This window comes from Copadichromis virginalis, linkage group LG2 (assembly GCF_057382275.1).
Source record: "Copadichromis virginalis isolate Kocher_CV1m ecotype Utaka linkage group LG2, C_Virginalis_male_GT1.1, whole genome shotgun sequence".
Classification (NCBI taxonomy): Eukaryota; Metazoa; Chordata; class Actinopteri; order Cichliformes; family Cichlidae; genus Copadichromis; species Copadichromis virginalis.
In genome coordinates this window covers 13,534,245-13,548,313 of record NC_140619.1, presented here as the reverse complement: position 1 = coordinate 13,548,313, position 14,069 = coordinate 13,534,245, and the positions used below count along the sequence as shown (strand labels likewise).

The 14,069-nt window shown below is 51.2% G+C and overlaps 2 long non-coding RNA genes across 2 annotated transcripts; both read left to right on the top strand.

Annotated features, from left to right (window-relative positions):
• The first annotated feature begins 4,927 nt into the window (after positions 1 to 4,927).
• LOC146717079 (uncharacterized) lies at positions 4,928 to 5,496 on the top strand. Its single transcript, XR_014921825.1, has 3 exons — positions 4,928 to 5,005; positions 5,079 to 5,284; positions 5,364 to 5,496. It is a non-coding gene; the product is annotated as an uncharacterized LOC146717079 (long non-coding RNA).
• A 4,481-nt stretch (positions 5,497 to 9,977) lies between these two features.
• On the top strand, positions 9,978 to 10,728 carry LOC146717078 (uncharacterized). The gene is made up of 3 exons (XR_014921822.1): positions 9,978 to 10,153; positions 10,227 to 10,432; positions 10,512 to 10,728. It is a non-coding gene; the product is annotated as an uncharacterized LOC146717078 (long non-coding RNA).
• The last annotated feature ends 3,341 nt before the right edge of the window (positions 10,729 to 14,069 follow it).

The window sequence follows — 14,069 nt, the reverse complement described above, 5'->3', positions numbered from 1 at the left end:
CCAACTTTATTACCCTCCCTCCGTCCTCTCCAGATGGCATTATTATTGACAGAAGACAAAGGCAATTAGCATTATAATTTTAACTTCAGGACTGCAGGACTTTTGTGGAACAAACATCGCTCTCCACAGAAGGCTGGTAATTTGATTTTGCCCGTGGACATACAGAAATACATGCACATCACTAATTTCAGTCTGTCATCTGGACACCACTATAATGGTTCACTGGAGGACAGACACACAGTGATAAGGATCCAGCAACAGCAGCTATTTTTTTCTCCTTTTTCCTCTTTATTATCTCTTTTTTAGCAGCAGACCACATCCGGTTTTATACATGATTTATTTCATCACTCATTTATTACATGCTGTTACTCCTTTCTACTGGTGTTAGATGATGGATTTAGAGATTTGACCATAAACTTTGAAAGTCTGATTAAAACTGAAGGTCTTAAGGTAAAATTATCTGGCTTCAACCTTTAAAAAAATCATACATCTTTTAGCTCTGCTCATCTGCTAATTCTGCTAAAAAGATCAAAAGCATCAACTGAAAGCTGTAGTTTCATTTGATTTGTAACTTTATGCAGGTTTGCAAAGAGGTGTTAAAGGCTTTAATATGCAAATGTGCTCCAAGGTTAATGATGAGATGTAAACGCAGTTACAAAGACTATTTGCACATGTTTCTTCAATGCTAAGGTGATACTGTAAATGTTTCATTGTCAATTGCTTTTGTGTAACAAGTTGTTTTAGATCACAGATCCTGACTGCTCTATAGAAACACATTTGCAGTGCAGCGGTTTTATGGAAAGTCCTGATATAATCTTTGTTCAAACAAACTTCTGCAAGACAAAGCCCATATGGAAAAGAAATAGTAAAAACTTATAAAAGACTTGCATAAGATGTGGCCTACTTCATATAGTGAATCATATACGGCTTATATGATTTAGTCATGAAAGTGGCCACCTGGCAGAGGCCCCAGTCCACAAGATCTTCAATGCACACCTCTGGCAGAGCTTCAACAGCATTCCAAGGGAGAACTGGGGACATTGAGGGACATTGAGCTGGGGACATTGAACATGGTCCAAATGGACCATGTTCAGCAATTCCATTGCCGAACCCGCTGCACTGAGCTGTGACCACAATGTGCCTGTCATGGTGGTAACCCCCGAACCAAATGGTGGACACCAGAGGTGAAGGGAGCCACCAGGCTGAAGAAGGAGTCCTATCAGGCTTGGTTAGCCTGTGGGACTTCGGAAGGAGCTGATAGATACCGACGGGCCAAGCGGAACACGGCTTGGGCAGTGACTGAAACAAAAACTCGAGTGTAGGAGGAGTTCGGAGAGGCCATGGAAGAAGACTTTTGGACTGTCTCGAAGAGATTCTGGCAAACCATCAGGCGACTCAGGAGGGGAAAGCAGTGTTCTACCTGCACTGTGTATAGTGTGAGTGGAGCAATGCTGGCTTCGACTGACAAAATTGTTGGGCGGTGGAAGGAATACTTTGAGGACCTCCTTAATCCCACTGGCACGTAGTGACAGTAGAGGCGCTGCTGTCACTACGAGGCGCTGCTCCTCCACATTCTTATCATATGCCTCCTGGATGAGGTGTTCCGGGCATGCCCCATTGGGACGAGGCCCTGGGGCAGACCCAGGACACGCTGGAGGGATTGTATCTTTTGGTTGGCCTGGGAACGCCTTGATGTAACCCCGGACAAGCTGGAGGAGGTGACCAGGGAGAGAGAGAGGTCTGGGTGTTGGAGTCAAATTGTTAAATGTTGTCATTGTGTTACTTAAATTTGTAAGTCTTAGTTCAAACTGTATGATCAAAGACATTCCTTTGTCTCTGACCACCTCTCCAGCCAGTGTAGTAAGCTTCCTGCTCTTATGACCTTTTTGTGGGCAGGAGGTCACACAAACGCACCCACAAACACACACACTCACATACATACACATGCACACACACACACACATACACACGCACACACACACATACATGCACACACACACGTGCTTACACATACACACATGTGCTTACACATGCATACACATGCTTTCACATGCACACACATACACACATAGTGCCTTGTCTTTTGTAACCATAGGGGGGGTTTACAATGAGAGGTGCTTGTGTCGGGGTCATTGTGTGGTTGGATTCAGAGTGCTTTCCTGAGACACCGAGCAGGCCTCCCTTGCTAGCAAGTAAGAACTGATTGAAGCTGTTCATCTTGCTTCCTTGCTTCATGAGGAATAAGTTTCTAAACCAGCGCAGCCTGTGGAAGCGCAGACCCAACACTGGGCTTCTCTACTTAGGCTGCTGCCTCCGCGACCCGGGCCCAGATAAGCGGAAGAAGATGGATGGCTAGATGGATGGATAATCTGAAAGTTTCAAGTTCTGTCTCTCTTTAACTACTTTTGCTCTCTTCTCCTCGCCCTCCCTCTTTTATGTCTTTGGTATGTGTAAGGGGCTACTAGCCCAGCTATATAGGGGTGAAGAGGCACACAGGCTGCCCTGAACGACTAAAGGGTGGTGGGATCTGAGTCTGTGACCCCCCCTTCCTTAGTACAGTTGACCCGGATACTTACTGCTGTGTGTGGTTTTAGCTATCTGGCTGCTACAGGCACAGAAGAAGGGCTCCGGGGACCAGACCTGCGAAAATAACAGTGCCCGGCGCGCTGAATATTAACACAGCCTCGCTTACCTCCGTTTTTTCTGTACCTAACCAGACAACTCGGGTGCCCCTACTCCAAGGCAACCTGGGTTGGACAGAAGCATACAACAATGACTTTTAAACAACGTGGCCCCTTTTATTTGTTCGGATGGCCCTCATGAACCAAGACTGATTATCAATGTTAGCAGGGCCCTGGAGAGTAAAGGGCGACAGCAAGGAAACTCCCCAAGACTAAAGAAATAAAAGAAATAAAATAAAATAAATCAAACAGGCCGGTGTGACCCAATGTTGTGAGTTCTCGACCCCGCCCAAACCACACTAGTCACAGGAAAAGGGCGCAAAGATCACAATAAAGAAGAACAATTAAGGTTAACACAGAAATTCTCTTATCTAGAATGGTTAACACAGTTTCATCACATTACTTGCAATGCCCAAACACACAAAAAAAAATAGTTCCAGTCTTTACAGTTCGATCCAGTGAATTGTCTCTGGTATGTGGAACCAATAAACAGTTCTAGGGGTAGCTGTCGTGAACCAGAGTTCCAGTCTGTTAGGTTGTCCAGAAATTCCACAGCTGGAGCAGAACATCCAGTCTCAGGTTCTCAAAAATACAAAGAAACAAAGAACACAGAACTGTACCTTCGCCTCCCGAGAAACGGGGCGTGAAAAACCAACGGGTTAGAAAAGAGCAATGCTCTCACATACGGCCAGCTGGAGCAGGGTGAACAACCAGAACGTCGTCTGAGTGGCAGGGTAATCCAAACACCGCCGACTCCTGAAGTCCTAAACGTCGGGTCCGCGGAATGTATCGGAGCTCCGGCAGTCCCCGGGCAGTGCGAAGCAAAGCCGTCCAACTCCCCTCCCGGAAACACGCTAGTCCTTTGCCAGGCAGCCGGCCGTGCTGCCTCGCTTTCTATACGTGCTCTACAGTCAAATTCTACCTATAGTGATGGGAAACTGAGGTAAGTTAGAAGGGAACGGCTGCTAGCCTTAGCTCTCGCTTAGCTCCCCTACTCACGCTATCTCCATCGACACTACACCCCAGCGCCGCGCCCGGAGGTCCGCTGTAACTGGAGTCGGATTCCACACATGGAAGGAAACTCCGCATAGACTCACTGCGGTCCCGTCCGCTGCCCCACTAACATCCCGGTTACTCTTTGTTCGGGTTAGTTCTGACCGCGGGACTTTCCTGGTGTCTTCGGCTGTAAGGCACGCACGCGCTCCGAACCGCACCCCGCTCGTTCCCAACAGCGCGTGCACGTACTCTCCTCAATACATCACTTCCTCCTGGCTTATTCAGACAGGCTGCTAAAGGCCCTACATGGCAGTTTTCCACAAGTTATAAGTATGTGCCCTCACATATGTAGTAGGTGTCACAGATTAGTAGGCAGAGGACTCACTCGCAGGACTCTGAAGTTTAGAGAGAAGGTGAGGGTTTATTTGCAATGTGACACCAAGTGAGAATATATACATATTTACAGTGGAACAGATAACACGGGGCTCCAGGGAGTAGGGCGGGGTCCGAAGGGAAGGTCCAAGACGGGGGTACACACACGCTCTTCTTCCAGTTGATCCGTAACTCAAAAATGTCCACACTAAGAAGCTCACGCTCACTCACACACATCCACAGAAATCCAGACGGCAGGGAAGACGGGCAGGGAGTCTAGAAGGCCTGTACACAGAGGAAAAAAAAACAAAGTCAGGAGGAAACTCTAGGGGATCAAAGGAACACTTTCATAGGCTAAGCTACACTGACACTTGGTAGTGTGACGATCCAGCGAGGAAGCAGCCTCTCTTGCCATCTTAAGTAGTCTGCCAGGATCAGTGTGAATGAGCCACAGGTGTGTGTTCAGGGTGGGTTCAGAGGCGGGGAACCAAGGTCCAGTTCCGTCCTGGTGGGAGAGGTTAAGACAAAAAATACACACACCACGACCTCTCCAGATCTTGAGAACCATGACAGTAGGGGTGCAACGATACACAAAATTCACGGTTCGGTTCGATACTTTGGTGTCACGGTTCGATATTTTTTCGATACAAAATAAAATGTTCGTGCCTTTTTAATTTGTCATTTATTAAAATTATAAATATATATTTTAACTCAAAAGTACAGTTTTTAAATTTAACCCTAACCCTTGTGCGTGTTTTTTATTTTGACAGCGAATGTGTCATGGTCTACGGTGGGTGGCTGGAGTTTCCATTAGGCTCCTGAACTGACCTGGGATCCGCCCCTGGGCAGGGCCAACTCCAGCTCCCGCACACCTGGAGCCTATTGCAGGCTATCAAGCCAGAGGGATTTAAACCACACATCGATGTTCACTCACTGCCAGTTCGTCATCAACCCATGTTGGTAACAGGTCTTGTGTTTCAAATTCTCGCTGTGATTTATCTTACTAACAAAGACTCTTTTGTACTACAGTTGCTGTACCCACCCTGGCTCACTCCACCTCCGGACTCGGGATACCTAGTGATCATTTTGGAAATCCCTCTGTGCCTCACCTGCCTGCCCTCCTGCCATCACACTCCATCTGGAGCCCCGGATCTCAGGTCAGCCTTTCCACGCCACTCAGCCTCCCCTGGATCTTCATCATCCCCCTCTCAAACACTCCAGGTCCCTAACTGCAAGTAAGAATTGCTGCTCTTATACTGGCCACTTCTGAGCTGCCTTCACTACCTGCCTAACTCCTATATCCTCTCCCCTCAGTGTGACTGTTCCCCACTCAGCTCCGTTCCACTTCTCAGGCCTCGTTCCCTCGCCCTAGCCACGTTCCCCTGGGCACGCCACACCAAGGCTCCACGTCTCGTCATTTTCTGTCTTTGCCACGTTTCCCTTTTTTTTCCCCCCTTGCACTTAACCGTAATAAACTGTTAAATCATCTACTGTCTCCGCTCTGGGTTTCTGCACCTGAGTCCTATTCAGTACCGGCCATCCGTCGCCGTGACAGTACGAACTGGCCAACAAATGGACTCAGCAGACCCAGTACGTGCAGCAGTCTCCAAGCAGGGAGCCATTTTAGGGGCTCATGAGCAAGCGTTGCAGGTTCTCGACACCCGGTGTCAAGCCATAGGCGAGACCCAGGCTAGGATCTTAGCTTCCCTGCAGGAGATTCAGTCGGCTCTTTCCCCTCCTCCAGGCCCATCCTCCGCGTCCCCTGCGCCCGTGGCAGAACCTCCCCAGTCTTCCCCAGCTCCGACCCCTTCGGGCTCCGTGTTTCGCGATGCTGCATTCCCAGAACCCGAGCCGTACTCTGGGGAGCAGGGCCGCTGTACGGCCTTTCTACTGAAATGTTCTCTCGCGTTCACGCATTCACCCCGTTCATTTACTAGCGAATCAGCTCGGGTAGCATATCTGGTGGCTAAGCTACAGGGCAAGGCGCTGTTATGGGCCGAGGCGTACCTGTCGGCTCACCCGCTCCCAACCTGCTCGTTTGATGATTTTCTGTGCGAGTTTAAAAAGACCTTTACTCACCCAGTATCGGAGGGTAGTTCTGATGAAAGGTTGCTCGGGTTGCAACAGGGGAGCCGGAGTGTCGCTGAGTTCATTATCGACTTCCGTACCGCAGCCGCCGAGGCCAATTGGCCCGATCATGCCCTTCGGGGAGTGTTCCGTCGCGCCTTAAACGACGAGCTCAAAGACCAGCTCGCTTCCCGCGATGAGCCCGAATCCTTTGAAGACTTGGTCTCCCTTTCCCTTCGGATAGATAATCGCCTGAGGGAAAGGGAGGCAGAAAAGAACCAGAAACATCGTAAACCTGCGCCTCGTACGTTTTCACTTCCTCCACCGTCACGTCCGGTGTCAACATCCGCTCCCGTTTCCGTGGAAACGGACGCCACTCCGGAGCCTATGCTAATCGGCCGCTCTCGTCTCACACCAGAGGAGCGAGAACAACGGCTTCGGTCGGGCGCGTGTTTTTACTGTGGCTCAGTGGAGCATAGGTTAGCGCAGTGTTCGGTTCGGCCAAAAGGCTCCGCCCGCCGGTAATTTCGGGGATACAGGTGGGCGGATCCTCTTTCAGTTCCAAACCCCGGTTAATTCTACCAGTCACCCTGTGTCTAAATAAGGTTTCTCACCCCCTCCATGCTCTCGTTGATTCCGGAGCAGAGCAAAATTTAATAGATTTAGCTCTCGCTAGACGCCTTCATTTGCCACTCAAGACTCTCGATCCTCCCATCCCTGTTACCGCATTAAACGATCAAATATTCTCTCAGATAACCCATCAGGCTGGCCCCGTAACCCTCGTCACCTCTGGAAACCACCATGAAGCCATTACCTTATTCACCTTCTCTTCTCCTGATTCACCACTCATCCTAGGCTACCCCTGGCTACAGAAACACAACCCTCATATAGACTGGTCTGGAAGTAAAATCACTAGTTGGAGCCCTTTTTGTCTAGCCCACTGCCTCAAGTCTGCCCTACCGCCGGGTGCCCCTGACACTAACACCTCGGGCGTTGATCCGGTTGACCTCACACTCGTCCCACCTGAGTACCATGACCTCCAGGAAGTTTTCAGTAAAGACAAAGCGTCGTCCTTACCACCCCACAGGCCTTATGACTGCGCTATCGACCTTCTACCTGGTGCTCCGCTTCCCTCTAGCCGGCTATTCAACATCTCCAGACCAGAAAGAGAGTCCATGGAAAAGTACATCCACGAGTCATTAGCTGCAGGTATCATCCGCCCATCCTCCTCTCCAGTGGCCGCCGGCTTCTTTTTTGTGGAAAAGAAGGATAAATCACTCCGTCCATGCATAGACTACAGAGGGTTAAACGACATCACCATTAAAAACAAATATCCTTTACCCCTTATCAGCTCAGCCTTCGAACCCCTCCATGAAGTCACCGTATTCACCAAACTGGATCTCCGCAATGCCTACCACCTTGTCCGCATCAGGGAGGGGGACGAATGGAAAACGGCTTTTAATACGCCCCTAGGTCATTTTGAGTATTTGGTCATGCCGTTTGGGTTAACCAATGCCCCCGCTGTCTTTCAGAACCTGGTCAACGACGTGCTCCGTGATTTCCTGAACCAGTTTGTCTTTGTTTATCTTGATGACATACTCATTTTCTCCAAGACCCCCCAGGAACACCATGTCCACGTCCGAGCAGTCCTCCAACGCCTCCTGGAAAACCGACTTTACGTCAAAGCCGAGAAATGTGAGTTTCATGCACAATCTGTCACTTTTCTTGGCTATATACTCGCAGGAGGGCAGGTGAAGACTGATCCAGCCAAGATCCGCACGATCCTGGAGTGGCCCACGCCCACGTCACGCAAGCACCTACAACGTTTCCTCGGCTTTGCCAATTTCTACCGGAGGTTTATTCGCAACTACAGCCAGGTAGCCACTCCTCTCACTACACTCACATCCACCAAAAGACAGTTCATCTGGACACCTGAAGCTGAGGTAGCATTCAGTAGGCTCAAGCGCCTATTTACTTCAGCTCCAGTATTGTGTCACCCAGATCACTCCAAGCCATTTGTTCTAGAGGTAGACGCGTCCGACGTCGGCGTCGGAGCGGTCCTTTCACAGCATTCAGGTTCCAAGGCCAAGTTACACCCATGTGCCTTTTTTTCACGTCGACTCTCGTCAGCTGAACGCAACTATGATGTAGGAGACAGAGAGTTGCTGGCTATTAAGTTAGCCCTGGAAGAGTGGCGTCACCTATTGGAAGGAGCTGAACACCCATTCACCATCTTCACAGATCATAAAAACCTTACTTACCTCAAAACAGCTAAGCGTCTAAACGCCCGCCAGGCCCGTTGGTCTCTGTTCTTTGATCGCTTCAAGTTTGCCATCTCTTTCCGTCCAGGTTCCAAGAACGCCAAGGCTGATGCCCTGTCTCGTCTTTACGACCCAGACGCTGAACCCACCGAACCAGCTCCTGTGCTTCCTGCCTCCTGCCGCGTAGCGTTTTTATCCTGGGACATAGAGGAATCCATCCAGCGTGCTTTACTGGATGAACCAGACCCTGGCACAGGTCCTCCGGGCCGCCGCTTCATTCCCACAGCAACCCGTTCGGCTGTAATTAAGTGGGCTCATACCTCCCGGTTTTCCTGCCATCCTGGAATCGGCCGCACCATCGCACTACTACGTCGTCACTTCTGGTGGGCAACTCTGGAACATGATGTGCGGGACTACGTCTCTGCCTGTGACGTGTGCGCCAGGAACAAGACCCGAAATCAGCGACCATCCGGTCTTCTACAACCTCTAGCCGTACCTTCTCGTCCTTGGTCCCACATTTCCCTGGACTTTGTCACTGGACTGCCTAGGTCAGCAGGTAAAACAGTGATACTCTCTGTGATCGACAGGTTTTCAAAAGCAGCTCACTTCGTTGCCCTGGAGAAACTACCCACTGCCACGGAAACTGCAAGACTGATGGTTGACCACGTCTTCAAACTCCACGCCTGCCGAGGTCACTTCTGACAGGGGACCTCAGTTTACATCCCAGGTTTGGAAATCTTTCTGCTCTGCCCTGGGTGCTCGAGCCAACCTCAGTTCTGGTTACCACCCTCAAACCAACGGGCAGACTGAGAGGCTCAACCAAGAGCTGGAGTCCATGCTCCGCTGCATGGTTTCCCATAACCCGGCTACCTGGTCAGCACATCTCCCATGGGTGGAGTATGCGCACAATTCTCATGTTTCCGCATCCACTGGTCTCTCTCCATTTGAAGCGTCCCTGGGCTATCAGCCTCCCCTCTTCCCTGAGGAAGAGGCTGATTTGGCTGTGCCTTCCGTCCAGCACCATCTCCAGCGCTGCCGCCGCGTCTGGACTCGGACCCAGGAGGCACTGAAGAAAGCTGCTGCCCGCCACTGCCGCTATGCAGATCGTCTACGGTCGCCAGCTCCTCGGTATGCTCCAGGGCAGAAGGTGTGGCTGTCGGCTAAGGATGTTCCCCTTAAAGTTTCCTCCCGCAAGCTGGCTCCTCGGTTTATTGGGCTGTATGTCATCCACTCGGTCATCTCGCCCTCTGCTGTGAAGCTCGAGCTTCCTCCCAGTCTGCGGATTCACCCGGTTTTTCATGTTTCCCAAGTCAGGCCTGTGCTGTCCAGTGTGCTGTGCCCGCCTTCCGACCCCCCTCCGCCCGCCCGGCTCATCGATGGTCATCCGGCCTATACGGTTCAGCGGATCATTGACGTCCGTCGCCGTGGTCGGGGTCGCCAGTTTTTGGTGGACTGGGAGGGGTATGGGCCTGAGGAACGTGCCTGGGTTCCTCGCTCGTTTATCCTTGATCCTGCTCTTGTCTCTGATTTTTTCAGGTCACGTCGCGGGCTGGGGACCGGTCGGCCGCCGGGTGGCGTCCCTTGAGGGGGGGGTACTGTCATGGTCTACGGTGGGTGGCTGGAGTTTCCATTAGGCTCCTGAACTGACCTGGGATCCGCCCCTGGGCAGGGCCAACTCCAGCTCCTGCACACCTGGAGCCTATTGCAGGCTATCAAGCCAGAGGGATTTAAACCACACATCGATGTTCACTCACTGCCAGTTCGTCATCAACCCATGTTGGTAACAGGTCTTGTGTTTCAAATTCTCGCTGTGATTTATCTTACTAACAAAGACTCTTTTGTACTACAGTTGCTGTACCCACCCTGGCTCACTCCACCTCCGGACTCGGGATACCTAGTGATCATTTTGGAAATCCCTCTGTGCCTCACCTGCCTGCCCTCCTGCCATCACACTCCATCTGGAGCCCCGGATCTCAGGTCAGCCTTTCCACGCCACTCAGCCTCCCCTGGATCTTCATCATCCCCCTCTCAAACACTCCAGGTCCCTAACTGCAAGTAAGAATTGCTGCTCTTATACTGGCCACTTCTGAGCTGCCTTCACTACCTGCCTAACTCCTATATCCTCTCCCCTCAGTGTGACTGTTCCCCACTCAGCTCCGTTCCACTTCTCAGGCCTCGTTCCCTCGCCCTAGCCACGTTCCCCTGGGCACGCCACACCAAGGCTCCACGTCTCGTCATTTTCTGTCTTTGCCACGTTTCCCTTTTTTTTCCCCCTTGCACTTAACCGTAATAAACTGTTAAATCATCTACTGTCTCCGCTCTGGGTTTCTGCACCTGAGTCCTATTCAGTACCGGCCATCCGTCGCCGTGACAGTACGAACTGGCCAACAAATGGACTCAGCAGACCCAGTACGTGCAGCAGTCTCCAAGCAGGGAGCCATTTTAGGGGCTCATGAGCAAGCGTTGCAGGTTCTCGACACCCGGTGTCAAGCCATAGGCGAGACCCAGGCTAGGATCTTAGCTTCCCTGCAGGAGATTCAGTCGGCTCTTTCCCCTCCTCCAGGCCCATCCTCCGCGTCCCCTGCGCCCGTGGCAGAACCTCCCCAGTCTTCCCCAGCTCCGACCCCTTCGGGCTCCGTGTTTCGCGATGCTGCATTCCCAGAACCCGAGCCGTACTCTGGGGAGCGGGGCCGCTGTACGGCCTTTCTACTGAAATGTTCTCTCGCGTTCACGCATTCACCCCGTTCATTTACTAGCGAATCAGCTCGGGTAGCATATCTGGTGGCTAAGCTACAGGGCAAGGCGCTGTTATGGGCCGAGGCGTACCTGTCGGCTCACCCGCTCCCAACCTGCTCGTTTGATGATTTTCTGTGCGAGTTTAAAAAGACCTTTACTCACCCAGTATCGGAGGGTAGTTCTGATGAAAGGTTGCTCGGGTTGCAACAGGGGAGCCGGAGTGTCGCTGAGTTCATTATCGACTTCCGTACCGCAGCCGCCGAGGCCAATTGGCCCGATCATGCCCTTCGGGGAGTGTTCCGTCGCGCCTTAAACGACGAGCTCAAAGACCAGCTCGCTTCCCGCGATGAGCCCGAATCCTTTGAAGACTTGGTCTCCCTTTCCCTTCGGATAGATAACCGCCTGAGGGAAAGGGAGGCAGAAAAGAACCAGAAACATCGTAAACCTGCGCCTCGTACGTTTTCACTTCCTCCACCGTCACGTCCGGTGTCAACATCCGCTCCCGTTTCCGTGGAAACGGACGCCACTCCGGAGCCTATGCTAATCGGCCGCTCTCGTCTCACACCAGAGGAGCGAGAACAACGGCTTCGGTCGGGCGCGTGTTTTTACTGTGGCTCAGTGGAGCATAGGTTAGCGCAGTGTTCGGTTCGGCCAAAAGGCTCCGCCCGCCGGTAATTTCGGGGATACAGGTGGGCGGATCCTCTTTCAGTTCCAAACCCCGGTTAATTCTACCAGTCACCCTGTGTCTAAATAAGGTTTCTCACCCCCTCCATGCTCTCGTTGATTCCGGAGCAGAGCAAAATTTAATAGATTTAGCTCTCGCTAGACGCCTTCATTTGCCACTCAAGACTCTCGATCCTCCCATCCCTGTTACCGCATTAAACGATCAAATATTCTCTCAGATAACCCATCAGGCTGGCCCCGTAACCCTCGTCACCTCTGGAAACCACCATGAAGCCATTACCTTATTCACCTTCTCTTCTCCTGATTCACCACTCATCCTAGGCTACCCCTGGCTACAGAAACACAACCCTCATATAGACTGGTCTGGAAGTAAAATCACTAGTTGGAGCCCTTTTTGTCTAGCCCACTGCCTCAAGTCTGCCCTACCGCCGGGTGCCCCTGACACTAACACCTCGGGCGTTGATCCGGTTGACCTCACACTCGTCCCACCTGAGTACCATGACCTCCAGGAAGTTTTCAGTAAAGACAAAGCGTCGTCCTTACCACCCCACAGGCCTTATGACTGCGCTATCGACCTTCTACCTGGTGCTCCGCTTCCCTCTAGCCGGCTATTCAACATCTCCAGACCAGAAAGAGAGTCCATGGAAAAGTACATCCACGAGTCATTAGCTGCAGGTATCATCCGCCCATCCTCCTCTCCAGTGGCCGCCGGCTTCTTTTTTGTGGAAAAGAAGGATAAATCACTCCGTCCATGCATAGACTACAGAGGGTTAAACGACATCACCATTAAAAACAAATATCCTTTACCCCTTATCAGCTCAGCCTTCGAACCCCTCCATGAAGTCACCGTATTCACCAAACTGGATCTCCGCAATGCCTACCACCTTGTCCGCATCAGGGAGGGGGACGAATGGAAAACGGCTTTTAATACGCCCCTAGGTCATTTTGAGTATTTGGTCATGCCGTTTGGGTTAACCAATGCCCCCGCTGTCTTTCAGAACCTGGTCAACGACGTGCTCCGTGATTTCCTGAACCAGTTTGTCTTTGTTTATCTTGATGACATACTCATTTTCTCCAAGACCCCCCAGGAACACCATGTCCACGTCCGAGCAGTCCTCCAACGCCTCCTGGAAAACCGACTTTACGTCAAAGCCGAGAAATGTGAGTTTCATGCACAATCTGTCACTTTTCTTGGCTATATACTCGCAGGAGGGCAGGTGAAGACTGATCCAGCCAAGATCCGCACGATCCTGGAGTGGCCCACGCCCACGTCACGCAAGCACCTACAACGTTTCCTCGGCTTTGCCAATTTCTACCGGAGGTTTATTCGCAACTACAGCCAGGTAGCCACTCCTCTCACTACACTCACATCCACCAAAAGACAGTTCATCTGGACACCTGAAGCTGAGGTAGCATTCAGTAGGCTCAAGCGCCTATTTACTTCAGCTCCAGTATTGTGTCACCCAGATCACTCCAAGCCATTTGTTCTAGAGGTAGACGCGTCCGACGTCGGCGTCGGAGCGGTCCTTTCACAGCATTCAGGTTCCAAGGCCAAGTTACACCCATGTGCCTTTTTTTCACGTCGACTCTCGTCAGCTGAACGCAACTATGATGTAGGAGACAGAGAGTTGCTGGCTATTAAGTTAGCCCTGGAAGAGTGGCGTCACCTATTGGAAGGAGCTGAACACCCATTCACCATCTTCACAGATCATAAAAACCTTACTTACCTCAAAACAGCTAAGCGTCTAAACGCCCGCCAGGCCCGTTGGTCTCTGTTCTTTGATCGCTTCAAGTTTGCCATCTCTTTCCGTCCAGGTTCCAAGAACGCCAAGGCTGATGCCCTGTCTCGTCTTTGCCACGTTTCCCTTTTTTCCCCCCTTGCACTTAACCGTAATAAACTGTTAAATCATCTACTGTCTCCGCTCTGGGTTTCTGCACCTGAGTCCTATTCAGTACCGGCCATCCGTCGCCGTGACAGAATGCGCACCTGCGGACCACTTATGTGCACCCCTGGTTATTTAGCTCGTCATATTGCAGCCACAGAAATTATTTTGTCCATGAAACCATAAAGCTGCACTTTCTTTTTGCCTTATAGTCTGATTTGTCATAACTTTTCCGTTTTGTGGTAAGCTTTTCTTTGGCTGTCACTTCTTCACCCTGACCTGTCTTATTTGGCTCAGCAGAACTAAAATATATATCCTGCTGCTTTTACACACGCACTCACATAAGCTCAGCGATTCTCTGCGCGATCAACCTCTTACATGTTTAAGCT